Source organism: Nicotiana tabacum, chromosome 1, assembly GCF_000715075.1.
Source record: "Nicotiana tabacum cultivar K326 chromosome 1, ASM71507v2, whole genome shotgun sequence".
Classification (NCBI taxonomy): domain Eukaryota; kingdom Viridiplantae; phylum Streptophyta; class Magnoliopsida; order Solanales; family Solanaceae; genus Nicotiana; species Nicotiana tabacum.
Window position 1 is genome coordinate 160,316,654 of NC_134080.1, and position 25,463 is coordinate 160,342,116.

The 25,463-nt window shown below is 36.2% G+C and overlaps 1 long non-coding RNA gene across 1 annotated transcript; it reads right to left on the reverse strand.

Annotated features, from left to right (window-relative positions):
- Positions 1 to 23,386: 23,386 nt before the first annotated feature.
- On the reverse strand, positions 23,387 to 24,722 carry LOC142182554 (uncharacterized). Its single transcript, XR_012711369.1, has 3 exons — positions 24,584 to 24,722; positions 24,414 to 24,471; positions 23,387 to 24,218 (listed from the first exon to the last, which is right to left on the reverse strand). It is a non-coding gene; the product is annotated as an uncharacterized LOC142182554 (long non-coding RNA).
- Between the last annotated feature and the right edge of the window lie 741 nt (positions 24,723 to 25,463).

Consider the following 25,463-nt stretch of genomic DNA (forward strand, 5'->3'; position numbering starts at 1 on the left):
TTTATCAACTTACATATTTTCTAAGACCTATGAATAGATGAAAGAATAATAGGACACATGGGGAATCAAGAACATAAGCATCTCTAGCATTTCTATAGAGTCATTTATGAAAGTTGTGCATTTGCTCGTCTCTTTGTATCGTATGGATCATGCCAAAAGGAAAAAAGGGATAGCCTTAACATACCTGAGTTGATTCTTTTGAAAATCCCTTTAACATACATCAATTGAGACACCACATAACGACGGATCGAAGTAGGAAAAATCCATATGATATTCTTGAGAAAGATTGCACCGTACTCCCTTAGAATCGTAAAATCCCGTTACTATTACGCAGTATAATTTTGTATGCATTTTTCTTGCTTAAGATTGTTGCTTTGCTTTTCTACTCAAGAAATTCCCAAGCATCATCCCCTTTTCAACTAAATGAGTCCTATTAATATTCTATTACTAGAAGAGAAAAGGAAATAGTTTCACTTTGTCTCCAAAAGTGACATGATTACGTGGAATTTTTTGATCACACATGTGTTACACTTTTGATCAAATGAGTTGACAAGCAAGCTAGCTAATCATAAGAGAATCCCTTCTTTAGGTGTATCCACGTCCACTTACTAAGTAGTGATTAGATATTCTATATACTTACACGTGGATTAATGCCCACACAATTAAGAATTATCTCAAATTACTTAAAATACTACTCACTTTTAACACACTTTATTTACTTTACTATCATGATTATGTGGTACCTTGTATGGTACTAGTACATAAATAAGGGGTATTATATCATGGACCATATTTTATCCCCAAATTATCAAACTTCAATGAAACTCATTTTCTTCGATTTGCTTACCCTCTCACCTTCACAAATTAACTTATCACTTCTTTGAAATAGCATAATGCTTATAATCTCAAAATAATATCTTTCTCGAACTTACGTCGATTAACTTACGATGAAACTTTAACATACAAAAATGCGAAATGTAATATCTCATTTTCGAGCTTCCATCAATTTATTTATGGCATACTTTCACGTACAAAAATATGGGGTGTAACATCATTCCCTCAGACTGTCTTCAGCCACTAAGATTCGAAGTTTTCTTAATTTGGCTAGGTATTATTGTCAATTTGTAGAGGGTTTCTCATCCATTGCTACACCTATGGCTAGATTGACCCAAAAGGGTGCTCCTTTCAGAAGGTACGAGGAGTGTGAGGTGAGCTTTCAAAAGCTCAAGACTGCTTTGACTACAATCCCAATATTGGTATTGCCTAAGGGTTTGGGGTCTTACACTATGTATTGTGATGCCTAGTGTGAGGGGCTTGGCACAGTGTTAATGCAAGATAGTAGGGTAGTTGACTAAGCATCTCGGTAGCTGAAGGTTCATGAGAAGAATTATCCTGTGCACGACTTAGAGTTGGCAGTCATGGTTCATTCATTGAAGATTTAGAGGCATTATCTGTAGGTTGTCCCATGTGAGGTTTATGCCGACCACAGAGTCTCCAGCATATGTTCAAGTAGAAAGATCTTAATTTGAGCAGGTGAAAATGATTAGAGTTGCTTAAAGACTATGATATCACTATTCTGTATCATCTCAAGAAGACCAATATGGTGGCCGATTCCTTGAGCCAAAAGGTATAGAGTATGGGTAGTTTGGCATATCTGTAGCATAGAGGCCACTAGCCATAGATGTTCAGGTCTTGCCAATCAGTTTGTTAGATTATGTGTTTTGAAATCCAATCGGGTTCTTTCTTTCTTGGTTTCTCGGTATTTTTTATATGTTCACATCAAAGAGAATCAGTATGACGACCCTCATTTGCTTTTCCTTAAGGACACGGTACAGTACGGTGATGCCAAGGAGGTTAATATTGGAGGGAGCTGTGTGTTGCGGGTGTAGGGCCAGTTATGTGTTCCTAATGTAGATAGGTTACATGAGTTAATCCTTGAGGAGGCCTATAGTTTATGGTACTCCATTCTTCCCTGTGCCGGTAAGATGTATCATGATTTGAGGCAGCACTATTGGTGAAGGAGAATGAAGAAAGATACAGCGGAGTACGTGGCTCGGTGCTTAAATTGTCAGCAAGTGAAGTATGAGCATCAGAGGCAGGGCAGTTTGCTTCAGAGACTTGAGATTCCCAAGTTGAAATGAGAGCATGTTACTATAGACTTTGTTATTGGGCTCCCACAGACTTTGAAGAAATTTGATGTTGTATGGGTTTATTGTTGACAGGTTGATCAAGTCAGCTCATTTCATTCTAGTGGTGACCACCTATTCTTCTAAGAAGTTGGCTCAGATCTATATCCGTGAGGTTGTTCATCTCCACGATGTGCCTGTATCCATTACTTCCAATCGGGGTACGTAGTTCACATAGCATTTCTGGAGATTTGTGCAGCGTGAGTTAGGCACACGGGTTAAGTTGAGTACATCATTTCACCCCTAGTCAGACGGACAATCCAAGCTCACCATTCAGATTTAGAGGATATGCTCCGTTTGTGTGTTATGGATTTTGGGGGTTCTTGGGATCAGTTCTTGCCGCTTATAGATTTCTCCTGCAATAACAACTACTAATCGAGTATTCAGACGGCTTCTTATGAGGCCCTGTATGGGAGACGATGATGTTCTTCAGTTGGATGGTTTGAGCTGGAAGAGGCTAAGTTGTTGGGCACAGATTTGGTTCAGGATGCCTTGAAAAAAGTTAAGATAATTCAGGATCGGCTTCGTACAATGCAGTCTAGGTAGAAGAGTTATGCTGATCGGAGGGTTTATGATGTAGCAGGAGAGACGGGCAACTTGAGCCCTCGGTACATCAGTCCTTTTTAGATCCTTAAGAGAGTGGGGGAGGTGGCCTACAAGCTTGCATTGCCACCCATCGTATCGGCGGTTCATTCGGAGTTCCATGATTCTATGCTCCGAAAGTATTATGGTGATCCGTCTCATGTTTTTGACTTCAACTCGGTCCAATTGGACAATGATTTGACATATATTGAGGAGCCGATGGCTATCCTAGAAAGACTAGTCCGAAAATTGAGATCAAAGAACATTGCTTAAGTGAAGGTTCAATGGATGGGTCACGTTGTCGAGTAGGCAACCCAAAGAGACCGAGTACGACATTTGGAGTCATTATCCTCACCTTTTCATCACTTCAGTTATGTCTCTATGTACGTTCGAGGATGAACGTTTATTTTCAGAAGGGGGGAATGTATCGACCAGACTGGTCAGTTTGTGTATTTGCAGCCGTTTCCCTTTTTGATGATTCACACATGTATAATTTTAGTTTTATGACTTATAGGGTTGATTGGTTTCGTTACGGGAAGGTTTTGGGTTGATTTAGACCCTTTGGTTCTTGGCTTAGAAGCTTAAGTTAGAAATGTTGACCAAACGTTGAGTATTGTAAAATCAACCCCAAAATGGTGTTTTAATGGCTCTGATAGCTTTGTATTGAAATTTTGGACTTGAGCGTATACCCAAAATTAAATTCGAAGGTCCGTAGGTTGATTTGGGGTGTTTTCCCGAAAATTGGCAATTTCAGGTTTAGATGTTTGACCGTGGGTTGAATTTTCTCTATCGGGTTAAGAATTTAGTTTTGGGACTTGGAATAGGTCTGTTATGCTATTTAGAACTTGTCTACAAAATTTGGTATCATTTGGAGTTGATTTTGTTAGGATTTGGATGCTTAGTTGCAATTTTAGAAGTTCTTGAACTTTACTTTTAAATTCAAGTGTTTTGGTATCCGATTCATAGTTCTAAACGTTATTGTTGTGTTTTGACCTCATGAGTGAGTTCATATGATGTTTTTATACTTGTGCAAGGTTTGGTTTGGATCCCCTAGGATTCATATGAGTTTTAGACGTGTCGCGAAATGGTTTGGACTGAAAATGAACTTGCTGGTGTGCTTTGATGTCACAATTACGAGTGCGAGCCTCGCATTTGCGAACATAGTAGGGGGGTCTCAAGTGTCCCAATTGCAATTCCTAGTTCCCAATTGCGAAGTATGGATCTGGGTAGGAAATTTTGCATTTGCGATGAAATTGTCGCATTCGATAAGGGATGCGAACCCACTGCTGCATTTGCGAGGTTCCAAGTCTATCAGTGCTGTATTTGCGAGACATGGGATTTTCTCTCATTTTAGAACCCTAGACTCAGTAGGAGGCAACTTGGGTAAGTGATTCTAATAAACTTCCAACTATATTTCATGAATATATCTTAGATTTAACATCAAATTTATGTGAATCAAAGAGGAAAAAATGGGAATTGAGTTTTGAGAGTCGATTTGAACTTGGATTTAAAAACTAATCACATATATGAACTTGTGGGGTTATGGGTAGTTGGAATCTACCCTTGGACCCGAGTTTTGATTGGGCAAGCTCGGGGTTGACTTTTGTTGACTTCTTAGAAAATGTTTAAAGATCATAATTTTATATAGTGTAATTGATTTTTCTTGGATTGTTTAATGTTATAAAGTCAATTTTAGTTAGATTTGAGCCATGTGGACGCAAATTGTAAGGGAAAAGATACTTCCTAGGGTTGAGTTGGCCTTGTTAAGGTAAGTATCTTGCCTAACTTTGTGTAGGGAAACTACCCCTTAGGATTTGGGTTGATTGTGCTTATGTGGAAGACGTATACATGAGCTGGCGAGTGCATACACGTGCTATATGTGGCATTTGAGCGGTTTAGGTTATTTAGACTCTTTTCATGCCTTTAATTGAATTGTCATAACATGTTATATCTGTCATTGTTAATCTACTCCTACATATGTTAATTTACTCTTACATGCTTTATTTGCCATTGTTAACACTTGTTCTACCTCTTACTTGTTATTTTGCTCTTATATTCTTTAGTTGAAGTTATTGCCTTCCGCATTGTCTTATTACCTCTCAAATTGTTGAATTACCTTTACTTGAAGTTATTATTTCGTGGAATATCTTCTTGTTGAGTTATTGGTGTTGAAGTTGTGAAGATCGTTATCACGTTGAGGTGAAGTTGTTAATTGTTGAGATATCTTTCTTGTTGAGCAATTCACATACATTTTGTTATTATTGTGATTCTTGAGCACATTGTGGTTGAGCCATGGACTATTTGAAGTGAAAACATTGGTATTGTTAATTCTCTTGGCAAGTTGTGGCATAAGTGCACTTGTGGTGCGAGTTGTTATTATGTTGTGATATTGATAAGAATGCGGTGGTATAAGACTAGGGGTTGATACGCATGCAGTGAGATAAGGTTAGCTTGATATGCGTATTGCCAGTAGGGGAACTTCTTGAAGCCACGCGGTATGATAAGGTGGGCTAAAACGCGTGTAGCTATTTAGGAAAAAATGATTTTCAAAACCAACACACGGAGTTATAAGGAAATATTTTGACTGAAATAGTGAAATTTGAATACAAGGTAGTACCTCGATTGTGATTCTTGATGTGCATTTCATATTAAAAATAGTTATTGGTTGAATAGTTCTTATTGCTTTTATTCGTCCTTGTTTTACCAGTTTTATCCATATTTGATTTTTTGTGATTTTCGTTATGTGCTTCCTTCTTGTTGACTTTATGCTTACAATTTTGTCATTAGTTTACGTTATTAAACTGCTTTGTTTTTATTCATTTATCCGCTTTTAGTTACTTCTTGTTATTATTATTTTTTTCACTTATATTGTCCTAGTATGTGTCTTGACCTGGCCTCATCACTACTCTATTGAGGTTAGGATAGATACTTACTAGGTACCGTTGTGGTATACTCATACTAAGCTTTTACACATCTTTTATGAAGATCTAGGTATGCCTGCCCGTGTTGGACGCTGGTGACTGATTGATTACTGTTATGCGGAGACTTCGAGGTATACTTGCTTGATATCTGTAGGCCTCAGAGTCACCTTCTGTTATTTCCTCATTACTGTTATTTCCTTTATTAGATAGTATTGTAGTAGAGGTTTAGAATCTTTTGTAGAGCTTATGACACAGTTCCATCGATTTCGGGAATTTTGTTGTTGATGTTTTATTTTTGGAATTTATATGAGTTTATCAATTTTATTTTAGTATATCAGTTTTGGTTATTTCTGTTAAGCTATTATTAAATGTTAAGCTTACTTAGTCTTAGAGACTAGGTTCCATCACGACATCCTATGGCGGGAAATTGGGGTCGTGACAAATTCCGGGCATACGCCCAAGTCAAAAATTATGATATGAACCTACCATTAGTTCTTGTCAAACATCGGTCAACATTTTCAATTTAAGCTTCTAAAATGAAAATCACTCAACCAAATCAATCCCGAAGCTTGCAAAAAATTAAATCCGGCCATACACGCAAGTCATAATACACAATATGAAGCCACTCAAGACCTCGAGCCACTGAAAGGAACTCTAATGTTCAAAATGACGGGTTGGGTCGTTACAGTATACCCCTGACCACATTTGGTGAAGACACTAAATTCTGGTGACCCGACAATGCATAGATACAATTCTATTATTAACCATTCGTGCCAGACATTTTACCTCTACCTCTTCTCATCTGCAATAGCATACCTTGCTAAGGAGGGCGTTCCATCGATGAAGAAGCTACTACTGATCCTGTTGGCGGTATCATGCCACCCACATTTGTCATTGGGCAAAAGCACATGATATGACCGGGCTGCCCACAAGAAAAGCACAAATCTGAACCTTTGCGGCATTGCCCAAAGTGATTCCTACCACATCGACCATAATGTGTCATCAGGGGTCTCGCCCTGCTGGGGTCCCTATTATTTTGAGAACTCTGCCCTCAAAAATTCTGAGCCCAACTGGAGTAAGTGGTCTATTCTCAATATTGGCCCTTAGACTGTAATGGAATCCTATCCACCGAGTTTGGTGACTGCCGAGGAAATGAGGGCCTGAACTCTCCTTGAAACAATCCCGTATCTCCCATGGACCGAGCTCTCTAGGGTTGACCTTGGTTGTTTCCTTGAGTATCTTGTTATAGCATCTTGCGATCCTCTAAGTTATGTGCATAGGCATGAATACGAGAAATATCCATAATTGGATTCAAAGAAGCTGTGGAATATTTGTTTAACAGATGCATCCCTAAACCGACCACGAATCGATGTACCCGGTCGCTCATCTCGGCCACCACCAGTGGATCATACCTAGCCAAGAAGTTAAATTACATGATATACTCTTGGACACTCATATTACCTTGCTCTAACCGTAAGAATCTATCTTGTCTATCTCGGTGGAGTTCAACAGGCATATACTGCTGTAAGATTGCCTCAAAAAATTCCTTCCATCCCGCTGCTTGGGCGATTATTCCCCTAGACTATTCCCATGACTCATACCATATAATGGCTATATTCTTCAGTCTGTACGAGGCATGCTTTAAGCACTTAGTATCAGTGGCGTGCATCACTCGTAAAGTCCTATGTAGTTGATCTAAAAAGTTCTGGAGATCTTCCTTTGGATCTATTCTTGTGAATATCGGGGGGTCCAAATTTATGAATTCTCAAACCCTCGTACTGGTTGCTTTATTTGAAATGGCAGGGGCCTGATGTTGGGCCTGTAAGGCCATCAACCGAGTTAATAACTGCACTGCACTTCTCATATCCAAATCTTGGTCAATATCAATTGGAGGGGGAATAAAGGGTATATTAACTTCCCTATACTGCTCCGAGGGTGGTGGTGTTGTGTCGAACACCTAAGTCCCAGCCTCATCGTGAAGTCCCTATTGACCCATAGGGTAGGTGGCACCTGACTGATGCCTTCTCCTGCTTCTTCATTCAATCTTGAGAAAGTGCTTGTCGTTTGGTTGTAAGTATTGCTATAGACATAGGCAAGATGGAGATCATAAGCGAATACTTACGACTAACCTCTATCGCACGATCTAGTTCAGAGAGAAGGGTATTCATCCTAAATATCTGGTAGCCTCCTTCTTATAAGCATGTTGCACAATATACCCATAAATAAGACTCTACTAAATATAGCTTTCAAAATTTCTAGGACACGACCTGCTCTGATATCAACTTTGTCATACCCCAACCTTGGGAGGTGCGAGCAGCACACGATGCTCGTAGGCCCGTGCAAATCGATGTCTATTCATACATCTTCTTATTCATCAAAACCTGGGCTACTGAGGCCTCCAAGTAATAATACCGAAATTATAATGTGTACAACTGATTAGCAAGAGAAACATTGATATTTCATACATATTTACAACTGTAATAGAGTCATACTTCCACCTTTCGACATACAATCAAACTCTAGTCTGCAAGCCTCTAAGAGATTCCAAAAGAGTTAAACCTATACACAACTTGGTCGGTACAGGGCCCCACCGTACCCAAAATATTTAGAACATGAGCTTTAGTACCTATCAACCTTTAAATAACCACTCAAGAGAAGTGGAGAGCAACAACCAACAGTTGAATTGTACACCTATTAGGGAGGGGCGTCACCGGGTCTATCCATACCTATGGGCATGAACACAATGCCTAAAAAAGAAGGGCATCAGTACGAAAAATGTACCAAGTATGTAACGGTAAACATGTAAATTAGAGATATAACAAAGAGATATGAGGGCATGTTTTCAACCCGGGTGCCGTATAACTATAGACTTAAAAATATACAAGCCTTATGAAGGGTTAAGCCAATCATGAAGATTATACACTGATTTCAATATAACATTATTTAGCCCTGTTTGCAGCATATCACTTTATACCATACCCGGCCTCGCAGAGGACCCGGTAAGTTTATTGCTTTCATTACTTCGTACCCAACCTTAGGAGGTATCGATCGTACCCAACAACATAAGGGCTCGGTAATGTCTTATCTTACATTATCTTGTACCCAGTCTCATAGAGAGCTCAGTCGTACCAGACCACACTAGGGCACGGTCGTACCCGACCCCGCAAGGGCTTGGTAGCTTTTCACATTATACCTAACTGATCAATGATTCCCATTGTTGACATATCTGGCTATCTATAGTGTGAATCAGTAAAGTGTAATGGATACATATACATACAAGTGTATTGTATAATCAACTTCAAAAAATATTAAGTTTAGACTCGTAGATAATCATACTTCTCGACCTCAGGATACCAACTAGGAATACTTTAGACTTGAAATAAATACTACCAGCAAGAATGAGCAAAAACAGAGAAACATTGTTAAGAGGGCTTAGAACTGTCAAACCTTACAGTGCATGAGTCATTTAGAAGGAAGGAGAGACTTACACTAACTCATGCCAAGAAAGAAGGTTGCCCTATATACCTTGTTGAAGAACTAAATACGCTTTTATCTTGATTAACTTTGGCTCTAACAAATCTTCAGAATCAATGTCACTAGATGGTATATGCTATGGAAATAATTCCACATTTCTTCATGTTAAATCTTAATGGAACACTGACCCAATGTACGCTATTTTGAATCTTCAAAGGAGATATGGGAGCGTTTTTGGTGAATTATAGTGAATGGTATTGCTTGAAAATGAAATAGAATGAGCCTCATTGACTTTTTATATGTATACCAAGTATAGGAAACTCCGTTGGATCCACATGAAAAATGGGCCACCCTGCCCCGATGACAGTGCCCGGGGGGGGAGGGGGACATTTGTCACAAGATTATTAAAATGTATAACTGCCTTCTAGCCAAATGCGTCGCCAGTGGATTGGCCACACTAGAAGCCACATTTATGAAGTTTCATTTAGGTGTGGGGTGTAACAGAATGGTTGATTCACCTAGTTATGTGGCCGCACTTTAATTGTGCGGACCACACTTGAAATTTGGTGACCGCAGATGCGAGTCCGCACTGTCCTTCAGAGAACTTCTTTTCTGGGACCTGAGTACTTGTACTCAAGTGTACACCACAACTTAATTGTGCGGACCACACATGGATTTATGTAGCTACAGATGCGATTTCGCACTGTCCATCATAGACTTCTCTCTAAAGGTTTGATATATATGTGCAGAAGTGTGACCACACTTTGATTTTTGTGGATCGTACATGAATTTCCGGACCACACTTGGAATTGTGCGGATCACACTTCCACCTTATCCACTGTATGATTAAGAAATGCATGCTCCACTGCTCTAATGGATGTCCTCTACTACTAATATGACTCTTAACTGCTTTGCAACTTGTATATCAATTGAAAAATCTCATTGTACATATTCAAATAATGGTGCAATCAAGAGGAAAAGGAGAGACATCCAAAGGAAAGGGTAGCCAACGAAGGACAGAGGTAGAGCTGCCATGCAACCAACTGTACAAAAGGCAATCTCCAATAAGACAATTGTTGTCCGGGGTAGAAGGTGAAGCCTATCAAAGTCAAATTCTTATGTCCCGTCTAGGGAATCCTCCAAAGGCTATTTAGTGTCTCTATCTAACGAGCCCAATGAGGAACCACAGAGGCAGTCTGAGACCCAAGCTGTGCTTTCCACATCTTAGAGCACCTCATAAGGCACAACTAGCACCAGTCATGAATCAAATATAGATGCACAAAACCCTAATTCTGATGATGCCCATGATGACGGAAAAGGTAAAATGGTTATAGAGATGGAACAGTAAGAACAAAGAAGAAGTTGATCTGGGAAGGCCGATTTTTGAGCTTTAATGCTTATACAGACTTCCAAAGGTGGTGGAAAGAAATTTCCCTCATTGATGAAAGGCAATTCCTCATCAAGGACTTAGACAAGTATAATAAAGCAGTCATGTAGCAGTTTACATAGAGGAAAAACTAGATGCAGTTCATTGAGGAGCTGGTGGATGTCAAGGAATACCTTGTCCGGGATTTCTATGCCAATATAGTGCATATTATAAAAGGGACCATGGTTACCAATGTGTTCAACCTTATGGTGAAATTTGATCAGTGTAGTTTGAGTGCCTACTTCAGACTTGAGAATGTGGAGTCGAAGGAGTACTTGGCCAAGTTGGCTGAGAAGGAGAATGTCAGACCATAGTTTGCAGAGATTCTTGCACCTAGGCCTACTGCCCCATGGATATGTACTGGAGCAACAATATTTCGAAAGACTCTTAGCTTGGAGGTGAAGGATTGGCAGACTTTTATTTGTACGATACTTGATCCATGCCTGAACGAGAACAACTACCTCCGGAGAGAGCAGTGCGAATGGCTTCTAGCGTGGCCGAGTACCCAATTGATGTGGGTAATCTGATGTAAGCCAATATCACTCTGGTAGTACAATAGGGTAACACCTCCTACCCCTACCCCAGTACTATCATAGAGTACTTGACATTTACCAAAGTGGAGTCTAGATCATTTGATATGAAGATTAAGCCAACCGGCCCCTTTGATCTGTACAAGTTGCAAGACCCAAGGAAACCAAAGAAGAGCAGTCAGTCGTCCACTGCTACTAGCCTATTTGATTATCCTGTAGTAGTAGCTCCTGGTCCCTCTGGTATCCCTTCCTCTTTAACTAAGCCTTCTACCGGTGTTAGAAATATTGTTCTTGAGCCACTATCAGCCCCTACTCCACTACCTACACCAACTTTAAGGCTGGTGCCTTTGCCTATTGGCCTACTGTCTGCCTTATAGGTTTCTCAGATGTTGGAGAATCTCGACAACTAGATGTAGATATCTATATCAATTTTGTGCGTGATATCTAGTATAGTTGCAGGGCAACCCTCTACACAATTAGACTCTTCTGACATTGATATGAAGCTCACCAAGGTTTTAGACTGCTATAAGGTAATTATGGACACATTTATGCAGCATGGTGCAGTGATTAAGAGTTTAACCAAGAAGGTGAAGAAGATGATAAAGACACATGCCAGCAAGAAATCGGTTGAGTTGCTCCGAGCTGAAGTGACTAGAATGGCTGAGGTCGGCGACTTGCCGTTTGACATACTGATTGACCCCACTCAGCCTCACTCATCTCAAACTTCTCAGGATGCCCCTGCCGCTCAGCTTGAGGAGCCCTAGCTTGCATCCAACGTTGTTGTTATGGTGCATGACATAATCATATCTCAAACAGCTCCTACGGACGATGATGATATCATTAAATTAGTTGAGCCGTCTTGGACTGACGCCACTGGTGATACTATGATTGAGGATGTTTAGGGAGTTTCTTTGCCCCTCTCTACTCTTTGATCTTATTTTCTAAGCATTGCAGACAATGCTTAGTTTTATTTGGAGGGTTGAGAATTTGATGGATTGATACATTTAATGAAATTGAGATGTAATAATTGGATGACTTATTTTGTTTATTTTTAGTAGTAATCTATTTTTTTGTTTGTTTTAGTAGTATAAATATTATGCTTTTCCTTCATTCATTGTTAATAAGCCTTCGGTTTTCCTAATTCTACGGTTCTTTCCAAAGGTGATTTTTTGTGTGAACCGGCTAACCTTTTCTGAGGATTGATAGTGTGACAACTTTCTTAAGGGAATTAGCTTGTTACATATTTAGGTAGTAATAGTAGTAAGTAGTAATGAATGAAATCCCTAATCAAGTTAGTCTATGAAATTGAGCTATTTATGCTTCATCTGGTATCAACATAATTAACTGCTTGCTTATGATTTGAGGCAAGGTTGTTGTGAATCATTTTGGAAGAAGTAACTCCAGTAAAAGTGACTTTGAGACTCTTGTGTTATCTTTGATAACCATTTTGTGGTTGAGTAGACCATAGAGATCTTTAAATTGATTGTGGTTGTTCTAGGTTTTATACTCTATCCTCTTTTACATTTTATTGCATAGTAGGTGAGATAAAATTTTGTTGCTAGTCCAATTGCTTGAGTGAATAGTCTAGAACTTGTGCTGAATGTGATTTAAGGCGAAATTTTTAGTTTACTTGGTTTGAAAAATGATTATAGGATTTCCTTGGACCGTTTGTGCTTTCAATTTCCAGCCTATGTTCATTATTCCTTGAACTGCATGTGCTTTCAATAAAGTATCCTACCCCCAGACCAAAAAGCCTTTATTACAAACTGAAAGAAGTCATATTTGATTTTGAATTGAGCATGCTTACATTAGTGGAGATTTACATGAGGGGCAAGTCTATGATACTTGAAGCTTAACTTGTGACATTCCTTTGTGAGAGAAGAGTTTGGATTCCACCAAGATTTACATGAAAGAACAAGAATCCTTGATGAACGAAGCCAACTCTTGAGGCTCAAATGTCACACTAGAATTACATGAGATGCGCAAGTTGCACATTTTTGAAAAATTTGACTCCTTATTTAGAATGAATGAGTATTGTGGATAATTATTAATCCCAAATGATTATAAATGACTTGTAGGTGACTCCTCAAAATGATCTTACAATAAGGGAAGGGAGAGCTAACCTAGTTGCTTGAGGACAAGCAAAGACTTTAGTTTGGGGGAGTGGATAAGTGTGATTTTTAAACACTTATAGAACCTTCTTGCTATAGTTTTTAGTCCGAAGTAATGATTTTTGTCTCCAAATCTAGTTGAAATGATTGAATTGCAGCTGTGATGGAGAATGTGAACTTAATAAAGAAAAATAACTCAAAAAGGAGATGATCTAGCCAAGTTCAGTAAAGAGGAGAAATGATAAGAAAAATGTGGTCCACAGAATTTAATCTGAGGACGCAAAAGCAAGTGTGGTGTAGAAAAGATGAAATGTAGCCACAGAAGAAAAACTGGAGCTTCAGGGATTTTAGGCAGAAGTGTAGTCTGCAGACTAAAATGTGCAGTCGCACTTATTCCACAAAATAGGTTCGCACTGATAAAGCCTAAAATATCAGAGAATGTGTAATCTAACAAGTCTGAAGCCTCCTCAAAATATAGCCCGCAACAATTCATATGTGGCCGAAGAAGCTGAAATGCGGCCGCATAAGCTAAAGTGCGGCCGCAAAACTCCTCCAACTGAAAGTAACCGCAACATTAACCCAACAAAGTGCGGCCAGTAGAAGTTACAGTGCGGTCGTAGAACCCTCCATAGGTATTTTTGTCAGAAATTTTGCAGCACTGTAAATAGGCTAGTTTCACTTTTATAGGACATCTTTTCATATTGTAGTAGCAGTTGGCAGTTATTCTTAGATAATTGGGAAAAATTTTGAGCTTTAATTATAGAGGATCAATTAACTTTCCATTTTGTTTTAGCTTTATATCTTTAATTACTTTTTTTTAATATTTATATGTTCATTGCCATGAGTAGCTAGATTTTTATCTAGGGTTGTGATCCAACCCTAGTGTGTAAAACTTATGAGTGTTTAATATTAATTCTTGCTATTGATTAGGTTATTGTTATTTAGCCTTGTTTATGCTTTAAAGTTAGAATTAATAATTGCAAATATTTATTCATGTCTATCTAACTTTGTTCTTACTTGAGAAAGAGGAATTAAGTCTAGAAAAACTTGGCTAACAAGAAATTAAACTAGTTAAAGTATTTAGCAGTTTAATTAAGTGATTTGAACTAGAGATAGGGATAACCTAACTTGGACTCATATTCAATTGCTTTCGTTGCTACCGTTTGGATATGAGAGAGCCAATTTAAGCATAATCACTCTTTAATCGAGAGGTATTGAGTGAGTACTTGTCTATTGAGAGTCATTATAAATATTCAATTGCTTTCATTGCTACGCATTTGGACTTGAGAGAGCCAATTTGGGCATAATCACTCTTTAACCGAGAGGTATTGAGTGAACACTTGTGTATTGAGAATCATAACAAATTCAGATCTATCAAGCAAGCATAAATTTACTCTACCCACTAGATTTACACCTAGGTTAAAGTTACAACCTTAGAATTTTCTCTATTCGATAAAACATCAAAAATACTTTAATTATTAGTTGTGTGCTAGCTAGTAAAAAAACTTAGTAGTTTAATTTAGCAAAATTAATACACATTTTTGTTTGAAAGTTAAATCTAGTTATTTCGAGTTTCTCTCTTAAGAATTTACCTTAACACCCAATCTAAACTCCTTGTGGATTTGACCCTGTTTCGCTTTGGGTTTATTATTGTAACGACTGTTTCATGTTCCCTTAATTGGGGTGTAAATTAGACGTGATCAATTATCACAAAGATGAGTGTGCATCGGGGTTGATAATTCGAGTTGTGCCATGATTTGTGCAACCTGAACTTATGAGAATTCAATTGGGTAATAGTGCGGGATCGTGGTAACTGAGAAGGAGTTATTGTGGGTTCTTATTTTATGTGATTGTGGCTTAACGCCAAGTGGGAAAGTATATCGTCGGCGATTAGGTCACGTTGTCATATGTCTTAGTAGTTTCTGGATTTCGGTACATTGATGGATTAGTTATGACTGAGGAAGAGAACATCAAGGGTTCGAGCAAGGAATCTAATGGATGTGTGCTATACTTCACCTTATTGATTCATGTGAAGATTGTGGGTATGACTCAGATTTTATACTTCTCGTGAATATGATATGCAAGGGAAGGATTCATTCAGTTGCTTTTTTTTGGAATATTTATTTGCTAACAAAACACTAGTTTTTTGGTCATACAATCGGGACTAACTTACAATAGGCAACTCTCAATAATGGTTCTAGTATATATAAGAATTAAGCTGTGGTGCATAAGGATTTTTGGGTTAGTTGTATGGATGAGGATTGAGTTTTGCAACTAAATGTGAAAGAAACTTGGAGTATTTCTATGTTATCACTCGGTTTGCAGTGCAGTGTTAGAGAAATAGAAGGAACAGTATCAAATTCGCAGAAGGTCTTATCGGAGCGAACGTATCAGTTAGGGGTACTATTGAGTTCATGAAAGGGTATAAAATGACTTACAGGTATTGAGACGACATGGTCTTGTGTTATGTGAGGGTTATTCGAGACAAGTGTTGCTTTGATCCATTGTATGCTGATGAGAGAAGTGTTCAGGTCAAGAGAAAATCTGAAGAAGTGTGGTTAGTTTAGTAGTGGTTTGAATCATTATGGTAAGAAAAGTGATCAGTTCCATTGATGTGATAGGGCCATACAGGTGTTTTGTTGCTATACTCTGTGGGTTTGGCAGTCTGCGTGACTCAATTGATTTAGAAGACTTAGTTTTAATGGTTTCATTAAGTGCAAATGGATTTTATGACGATTTTGACTATAATTTGAGGTTTGTGTCTTCTCCAGTCATGGAAAGTCGGTTGCGTGTTGCGATTTTCTCCTGAAATGAGTTAACGAAAAGGGGTTTCTAACTGATAAAGTGCTCATTTTTCTGGTGGTTCAGGAGTTATGATGAAATTCTTGTATTCTCTTATAATAACATGATAGATGCAGTGAGCAGTGTTGAAGGGTCAAGGTTGCGGTTCAATTACAGGAATGTCACGAACTCGAAAGAGCGGGGGATATTTCAGATGTTCACAGTATACTAGCACTATTTTTGTGTCTTTTGAGAATGGTGTATTTTTTGGAAGAGGCATTTGTTCTTTTATTTGCGGATTCTTGATTAGGACTACTGGAATAGCCTGGTTGGTAGCCTTGGATGTACAGATTTGCGGAAGGTTGTGGGAGTATCTCTCATTGCATAATTGTGTGGATGTGACGAGTCAATCATTTAAGTGGGAGAGATTGAGATCAGGTATGGAGATTCTGGTACTGTCATAGATTGGAAAATTTATTTTTGAGAGGCGCAATGTTCGTTACAGACTATGGGAGTTTGTTCAAGACTTGATAATTGTTTGTATTGTCATGGATAGGTTCATGGTGGATTTTGAAAGGATATTTACATATTTTGAGGTGTTCAGAATGGGTTTAGAGGTCCATTGGCGGGCCTAATGTGGGTGTATGTTTTACATCACATCAAATATGTTTATTCAACATTGTAGTTGTCTGTGGATGAGACTTTGGGCATGGTGGATGTTATTCTTGTCATCATCTATTTCAAGTGTTACTCTTTTATGCTATGTGGGTTGTGAGGCGGCTTGAGTACTAGCATTCTTATTGTGGTCATGTGTAGGCTTGTGGTGTTATATGAGTGAGATGGCTCTCGAGATGCTGGTTTTTTTATTGCACCTTCGTCGTGCCTGGCCCTTTGTAGCCCATGATTCTATCCGTCTCCCTAGAGTTATGTTTATGCACTTGGCATGCTTGTGGTTGATATATGTTTGACTAGTGAGTATGAGCATTTTGGCTCGATGGATATTCCCATGCAAATTCTTATGTGTGGATAGAGTGGCACATCGCCACGGGTATGATGTTCGGATTGGATTATGCGCAGCAATGGTAAGATGTTAGGTACGATTCCTTGTGATTATTTTGTGTGTTTTGGTTGGATAGGTTTGTAGCATTCTATTTGGTTGTTATATTTTTTACATATGTTGGACAGTTTTGGTGCTCATGCTTCCTTTCCTTATCGATCATATTCGAGTTATTGCTCGTTGGCATATGGATGGTGTCGTATGGGATTTTAGATGGTGTTTGATGTGGCTTATCGATCGAGCAGCTTGTACTGGATGAGATGAGGTTGTTGGACCTGGAGCCAGTGCAATTGGATTGGTATAATGTATGTTTAGAGGAGGAATGTCACTAATCAGTTCAGAGTGTGGAAATGATTCTTGTCAAGCGGATGAGCTCTATGATTTGTTGGTATGACAGGTGTTTATGAGTTTCAACACATCTGCTTCATCATTGTAGTTTTGCGAGATCTGGAACAAAGTTATTATGTGTCCTGAGGTATATTATCGGTATCGAGTTCGAAAATTTACAGCTTTTATGGTTGGATGATAGTACTATGGGCATATGAGCGATGTGGTACATCGTGTGGTTACGACTTATGTATATATGTATGTTTTGGTACAACTTGTAGAGATTGATAAAAAGTACGTTCACTAGAATTGGACCTTATTGGAAATTTAAGATGTTGGAATTTGGTTCTAAGGCATGTGGATTGAGGTAGCAGGAAGGATCTTCAGTCTTGGCTGAGCTAATGTGATCATATGGATTGTGGTGGCACAAGTAGGTGCACGAGGATTTATACATCAATTTTGGAAACTTTGGAGGTGTTTTTAGCGTGTTCGAGGATGAACGTATATTTTAGTGGAGGAGAATATAACGACACGACGGGTCATTTTGAGCCCTATCATGCCGTTCAGCAGTTCGAGACCTTGAGTAGATTCACTACATGTATTATGACTTGCATATGAAGTTAGTTTTGATTTATGAGAAGTTCTGAGTTGATTTGGAAGAATAATTCTCAATTCGGAAGCTTTAAGTTGGAAGAGTTAGATAATGTCTGACTTTTGAGTAAACGACCTCCGAATCTGGATTTCAAGGTTCTTACAGGTTTGTAAGGGTATTTCAGACTAAGGCATATGTTCAGGTTGAGGATCGGGTGGTCAGGGAGTGATTCAACGCTTATTATCGAAATTTTACATTTTGAAGGTTTTGAATTGGCTAAGTTTGACTTTGAGTGGGCTTTGTGTTATCATACTTCGGTCAGTGTTTTGGAATGTTGGATAGGTTCACTTAGTTGATTGTAACTTGTGTGTGAAGTTTGGCTGTGATCTGGAATGTCTAAGTGTGATTTGGATGTGTTTAGTGAAATTTCAAGGTTTGAAAGTTAAAAGAAAGATTTTAATTGTTGATTCGTGGTTTTGATGTTATTCATAGAGTTTCGAGCCTTTGCATAAGTATGGATAAGATATGAGATTGGTTGGTATGATTGGACGGGGTCCCCGGGACCTCGGGTGTGTTTCCGACCAAGTTGATGTGTTTTTTGCTTCTGGTTGTTGTTGTTGGTGTTGTGCTTCACGAATGCGATGAAAAACACGTGTTCGGGATGAAGGAATTGTGGGCTCCTAGTTTGTTCTTCCCGATCGTGACAGGGGAGTCGCGAACACAGAGAAGGAACTTGGTCCGCATATTTTTGCCTACACAAATGCGACATGGGGGCGCGAACACAAGGAATAAGCGGCTGGGCAGATTGCCCTTCGCGAATGCGACAAAGAGACCGCGAACTCAAAATTAAGCCCTTCGCGAATGCGACAAAGTGTTCTAGGCATATTTTTACCATTGTTTTAAGATGTACAATGAACTGCCTATTATCGTGCTGTTAAATTGTTGGCTTGGCTAACGATAGCATTGTGCGTCATCACAGCCTATGGTGAGAATTGGATCGTGACAAGAAACATCTCGGCATTCACATCATCTTTAATATAATATCCTAAACCTTTTTTTGATATTATTGAAGTGTCAACTTGATTTGCAAAATTAGGCTATTCTAAGAGATATTTAGAGTCGCAAATAACAAAATTAAGCCATTCTAAGAGACGTCCCCATAGTTTTGCCCCAAACCTGAACAAGGCTAAAACGAGTAGTTGAATTTTAAATTCCGCAATAAAAAGGATTTATAAGGTTTTTTAATCAAGTAATTTTTTTGAACGAAGTTAATTAACCTATAATATAGATTATTAGCCCACCAAGAATATATACAAAGGATTTGCTGACCACATGTAACGAACGAGACAAGTTATATATCTGCTTATTTTAACATGATAGGGGTGATGCAACATTAAATTTTGATCAAGAAAATGAAAAGGGGACGAATTAAGCACTCAACTTGTGTACATGAATATGTTTTATATCAAACATATTAGAGTTGATAAGTCAAACTACATCTTACAATGACTTATCAGGTGGAACAGCTGGTGCAGGATTTAAATAAAACGTCTTCTATGTTGACACACTACCTAATATTACCCAAAGAAATAATCGGGAAAAATGAAAGCAAAAGAAGAAAAAGCGACAGAAATCAAAAGGTAATTTTATTTATATACAATCTAGCTAAAGATACACACACGTAATGAAAATTCTCATTTGATTGTGCGAATTAAGAAGCTCAAGCCTCAACTAATGAGAGGATCATTTCTATTTTATTTAATCACAAGTTGGGTAAAGGCCTTATAAAAAGTCAAGCAATATATATATATATATATATATATATATATATATATATATATATATATATATATATATATATATATATATATATATATATATATATATATATATATATATATATATATATATATATATATATATATATATATATATATATATATATATATATATATATATATATATATATATATATATACAGCTATAGTATACCCTGTTAATTTTTATTTTTTTTTAAATATTCAAATATTTATCTCAACCAAAAGTATAATTGAATATTTTTAATGTTTTCAAATATTTGGTCTTAAAACTTCTCTTTTGAGACCTTTAATTTGTCAATCTATTATTGACGTTTTCATTTTGTTTTGGTGAGAGAATTACAAAAACATTTTTTCCCTTTGTTTCTATTTTTACAATTTTAGGAACTCTTATCTTATAAATATTTGGTTACATTTTTATTTCTCATAATAAAGTCTTTATTTTCCCCCTAATATAAGTATAATAAGTGTGTACATATATTTATATATACGATATTCTTTGACTAATTTGATTTCATTTCCTTGAAAAGTTAATAATTCGTACCTATATAAAACATCATAAAACTCAAAAAATGAAATAAAAACTTTAAACAGATCAAAGGCCGCTAGGACTTCATCTCTATACATTGTTCCACCATGTAGGATGCATCGGATTATTGGATCTTTTTGAAGTGATTATTCTCTTCTCATTTCCTTTTTTGTTTCATTTTTTTTTTTCGAAAATATATCTATATGCCGTCAATTTAATTACAAACATACTGTAAATGCACCAAAAAGTACGGTAACTGCATTTCTATGATATTTCTCAGAAGGAAATATCAAACGTGATTTGGGATTCATATGCAATTTTTAGCATTTGTTGTCACGGAATATTAAATCAAAAGGCTTACTATAAATTTTATACATACCTCGTCTTTGACATGTTTCCACATCGTTGGAATAATTAAAATTCCCAAGAAGTCTAAATACTAAAATATAATGGATTTTATACATTGCTGACCACTATTTTACGACTTCATTATGTCAAATTTTACACATACCTCACGTTTGATAATGCCGGATATAGAATAGAATATCCATATATATATACACACACATGAACAAAACTAACAAATAGAATACGGGTGAAAATAGATTTTTCAGTTGCTCTAAAATAAGAGAATCATGAGTAGTGCAATGAAAATTTTAAAATTTGTGACAAATTTCATACTTGTGGAAGAATTACGAAAGGTGAAGCACATAAATACATAATCATGCGGAATCATTTGATAAAATAACGAATCTTTAGCAGAAAGAGCAAAGTAAAGGCAAAGCTTTTTACATTTAAATTCGAGCATTAACTGCAACCCTACAACAGCCTAAAAGAATACTGCCACAAATAACTTTATATGCTTTTTTATTCCCCACTCTTCCACTCCACTCCCTAATCAATAAAAAATTATGCACAAATATTAGATATGAAATAATAATTGGGGCAAAATATAGAAGCTGGAAAAGAGGTAAAAAAATATTCTATATAGAGAGTTTGAATTAAAGGAGAGGAAGGATTGATGAAGAATAATAGGCCAAAGTTATGTGGATCATGAGAAGATTTACTTTAGTATTTATAGTAGCCAATTCAATTAGTAACTTATATTGAGTATAATAGAAATAGATTGTAACGTATAATTGTAATAAAATTAGTATTAGTGTATTAATTAGTAATTAATGTACATATATTATAATAACCAATTTGAAACGGCAATTGAAAGTTGAAATGGCACTCTTTATACCTTACATCATGTATTGTTGAGTTCCAATTAAAACATACTCCCTATGTTCCAGTTTATGTGAACCTATTTCCTTTTTAGTCCGTTCCAAAAAGAATGAACCCTTTCTAAATTTGGTAATAATTTAGCTTAAAGTTATGACTCTACCCTTAATGAGAAGCTTTTATAACCACACAAATACTCTGGCCCCATTTGGACTTGTTTAGGACCACAAATTTCAAAAGTCTTCATTTTATTCTTAAACTCCGTGCCCAGTCAAACAGGTTCACATAAATTGGAACGGAGGGAGTATTTTTTAAATGCGATAATTGGTTATTGTATCAAAATGAGAGGAAAAAAGCCAAAAATTTAAGATAATAGATAAATAGAATCCTTGGTCATAGAGATGTGACATGTCAGCATTATTTTTCCCTCCTTTATATTATTATTACTAGTTAAGTTGTCCGCGCTTCGCGCAGGTTAAACTTGCATTTTTGGAAAAAATTAATAATTAATACAAAAAATAAAAAATAAAAAATTTAACTTAGAAATAAACATAAGTTTAGTTCTAAGGAGTTACAAAAAGAAATACAAATATTCTAATAATTTCTAACTATTGATGAAGAAATTAGCTATTGCTAAATCTTAATTATATCGGTTGTGTAGGCAAATCATTACAATTGCATATATAATTGATGTGTTAAGTGTGGTTTCAGAACAAAATATTATATTAACGGCATGCTATATCAACTTTATGCCTTTAATTATGGGAAGAAAATAATGATCAATTGATTGTATCTAAAGGAATGAACCAGGCAGATCTACGCGATAAATTAACGGCATGCTATATCAACCAATAGCAAAAGTGAATATTCTCTTCTTTTTTTGTAAACATACCAGATCAACCACTATCTTGGAAGAATATTAACGGTAGTCGTGGTATATGATCGGCTAATTGCAACCTTCTTTTTAAAATAAAAAATATAGCAACATAAGCATAAACTATATGATCTGCTAATTGCAGCTTTATTTTTACAAGAAAAAAGATAGCAATAACCAGTAAGGAGTAAAATTGCATTAGCATGACTCATAGATACTGTAGAAGCTAAACATTCATTGTCCCAAGAAAATTTAGCACAATTTCACTCTACTCTACACTTTAACTTTTTGGGCCGATCTTTACAAATACACGTCTCTCTCTAATTTAATTCATCGGATACACCATCGGACGGGCCAGCAATCCATTTTTCATCTACATTCAACACTCTCATACTGTAAAAAGAGAATTCACTCATTCACAAACACAATTTTATCTCATCATGTGGGCTCTCCTTGACGCTGCAAAATTAAGCCACCACCTTATTCTCCACTTTCTCTGCCGCCTATGACCACTATGTGAACCCACCTAAATTTCACCTCTATTTATCAACTAACAGTGAATTATCATTCATCATTTTCATAGAAAAGACTATACATTGACAATGGAGTTTTTGAGTTTAAAGCAATATCGTAACTTATACGTTACAATCTTTTGGTGTGGCCACAATAATAAGGAACGAAATTAATGATACACATTTAAGGAAGAGATAAATAGGGTGTCTTAATTTTCTGCAATTTTTTTAAGGGAATACTTAGAGAAATAACTGTTATTGGAGAGGACACATCTCCAGGGTGGAAAGGGATGGCGACAGTAAAGACAATCTCAAATACTCTTTATCGAAAGGTTTTTATACTTAGAGACTAGTGAAATTGGTCGCGCTTCTCGCAGGCATGAATAACATCATCATTGAATTTTTAAAATGATATTTTTGACTTTCTCAGGAAAAAACATGCAACCTGACTGATATTTTACTAATTTGATTTTTCTTTTCTTGTTCACTTAGAGTTGTTAGTTTGACTTCAATATAAATTCGATCAACATTTAATAATAATTTTAAAATAAAGTAACTAACAGATAACCTTCTTTACAACGTGAGCCAGATTTATTCATATTTCCCGCACAACCACCTTACAGACCGAAGCATCTGGCCAAGATAACAATGTGTTTCATATTTATAAAATGCCTAGTTTTATTTCTCAAAATTATTGGAAGTCGATCTTTGATCGACCCAAATTCAATTCGACTATCAAATTAATTTTTGAAGGGATAATAAATTCTCCAAAACTTTAAAAACTAAACAATAATATAGATGTTGATCTTAGTTCTATAAAGAGTTGAACTGCAAACAAAAATAAAAAGTAAGAAAAATTAGTTAGCCATAACAATGAAGAAATTAATCGATAACAAACATCGAAAGACAAAATATGAATGTAACGTATAAAGGCTAGAAAAATTAAATAGAAAAGCGTAAAAGCACTCAATCAAATTAAATTCTATTTATCTTTTTTTATTATTGTACTCCCCTACAAGTACAAATCAGGAATACACTTACACTAAGTTGTTACTTTAATTTGAAAACCTTAAATGCTTAGATGTGTTACCCTCGAACACCTGAAATTAGATTATGTGATTTTATGTGACCCCGAAATAAAGCAGAAAAAAGAGAAAATATTCTTATAGTTTAAGTAAACATACATTTATCGACACATGAGTAATTTTGTTGGTCTTGATATGCTGTAGAAGTTCGGAACCTCTAAATTGGAATGAGTGTTCCTTGAAACTGATCCTGGAACTATCTGAATATCAAATTTTTGTGATCCAAATTGAAAGAAAAAACACATGACAAAAGTAGTCTCATAGTTAAAAAGCATATATTGTTGAAACAAATAAAAAGAAAAATAACATGTGAGAATTATATATATATATATATATATATATATATATATATATTCTTCCTTACAAGTAATAAATCAAGGCTTACCAAAGTACTGGGGTCATGAAGAGGCCGAAGAACACAAACAAATTCTCCATCATGCTATCTTTACATAAACAGAAAGAAGAAGAAAAAAAATGCCAAAAGAACATCAGTTTACCGAGCTATTAGTTAAAATGCATCAACTCAGTTACAAAGACAGAGACATGTGAACTTACCTCAAAATTTAAGGCTAAATCCGCTTCCATAACTTTGAGTAAAATAATTTTTGGGCAGCTTATAAAATGATCCATAAGGAATATGAAAGGTTGTAATAATAATTGAGGCACTTAAATATTGGGACTTCTTAGTTTTCTAATGGTAAGGAATATGAATTAGTGTAGTAGTAAATGACACATTTATTCTTATAACTACAATAACATTTATTCTTATTATTAAATAAATAAAAAAGTAGAGAAAAAGTCAATAAAAGGAGAAAAAAGATAAATAGAATCATTGGCCAAAGAGAGGTGACATTTATTCTTATTATTAAATATATAAAAAAGTAGAGAAAAAGTAAATAAAAGCAGAAAAAAGATAAATAGAATCTTTGACCAAAGAGAGGTGTCAAGTCATCTTTTACATTTCCTCTTTTATATATATATATATATGTGTGTGTGCGCACGCGCGCACGCGTGTGTGTGTGTGAGAGAGATGTAAAGAAATATTGTTCTATCAAATATAATTTAATCCATTTTTTTTATTTGTTTAAGTTGCTGTATCAAATTTTATACAAAGGAATACATGTTAATATGTCATTCTAAATCAATTTAATCTAACAATATCAAAATTTCATGCACTTTCAATGTACACAATTTAAACTTTATAATTATTTCTAATTCACAGGAAAGTTGACTTAATATGATCCGAATGCATCACTAACGTTTTTTGTATATAGAACTACCAATATTTTGGTTTTATCGTTTTCTTTCTGTCCCTTTCATTTTATTTTATTTTTGTCATAAAAGAAGTACTTATATTAAAAATTAAATAGTAGTAATATTACAGGGGGACAGATGCGCTATAAGCATCACAGGGGTTATGCTAGTAATATTGTGA